Genomic DNA, 1,213 nt, shown 5'->3' with positions numbered 1-1,213 from the left:
CGGTTTTGAGAGCTTATGATTGAAAACTCATTTTGAGCCAATGATGATGCAAGATCATGCATCAAATCATGCATTTTAAAGGAAGTTACAAAAATCATATCCTCATAATCTTGGAAGAAACATCTTGAGATCAACTCGCGCACATAACGCAAGCCAACTTCTTCCAATTTGTCATTTGATGATTGAAGAATGAGCCCCTGTGCCATCCAAAATTGCACCAATACGAGATCTACGAACAGGTGATCTTTTGGAAAAACGGAACAATAAAGAAAGCATCTTTTCAAGTGACTCGGCAGTCTTTGATAGCTTATTTTCAAGGCAGGTAAAATACCATCTCCCTTCTCTTCCCACTCCTCACTGTCTCTCACCGATTTCCACTCTGTTTCATCAGTCGTACCATACAGTTGAGTCCCCAAGTTTATCACTGCCAGAGGAACTTTCTTGCATTTCTCCACTATTTCTTTCCCAATTCCAACCAAATTTGGATGCAACTCCATTTGCCCTTCCTTGAATGCACGCTTGTAAAACAACGACAGACAGTCCTCCTGACCAAGAAGACCTAGGTTGTAAGCAGCAACAGTATTTCCTACCATAATCTCAGCAACACGTTGACTACGGGTAGTTACTATAATCTTACTTCCACCAGCACCTTTTGATAACAAAGGCTTCAACAACAACCATTTTTCAGCATGTTCATTCCATACATCATCCAAAAGAAGCAAGTATTTCCTACCATTCAAAATTTCTTCAAGTTTTTTTTTAAGTTCACCCTCATCCAAATCCGGACATCTTTCCCCAGTTGCAGATTTAATAATTGTTTGTATCACTTGTTTCAAGGAAAAATCATCTGAAACACATGTCTCCATCTTCAGATCAAAATGTCTTTTTACATTTTCGGCATCACACACCGATTTGGCAAGTGATGTCTTCCCCAAGCCCCCCATTCCTACAATCGGAAGGACAAGGGGATGTGCATCACCAACCTCAAAAGGTGCTACTAAAAGGTTGATGATGTGTTCTTTGTCTTTGTCTCTTCCGATAAGACCGGAAAAGATCTCAAAGGATCGGTTCATCACTGTTTCCTCATGCAAGACATGACTACAATCAATAGCCTGCTCGCTGAGTTTGAAGTCAGACTTGAGAGATGAAATCTCAGCTAGTCTTTCTATGATGCTCTTTATCTTACGACCCATTCTTAAACGGAATGCAATCT

Source organism: Populus euphratica, unplaced genomic scaffold (genome assembly GCF_000495115.2).
Source record: "Populus euphratica unplaced genomic scaffold, PopEup_1.0 scaffold823.1, whole genome shotgun sequence".
In the NCBI taxonomy this organism is placed as follows: domain Eukaryota; kingdom Viridiplantae; phylum Streptophyta; class Magnoliopsida; order Malpighiales; family Salicaceae; genus Populus; species Populus euphratica.
Note: the sequence above shows the minus strand (reverse complement) of the source record.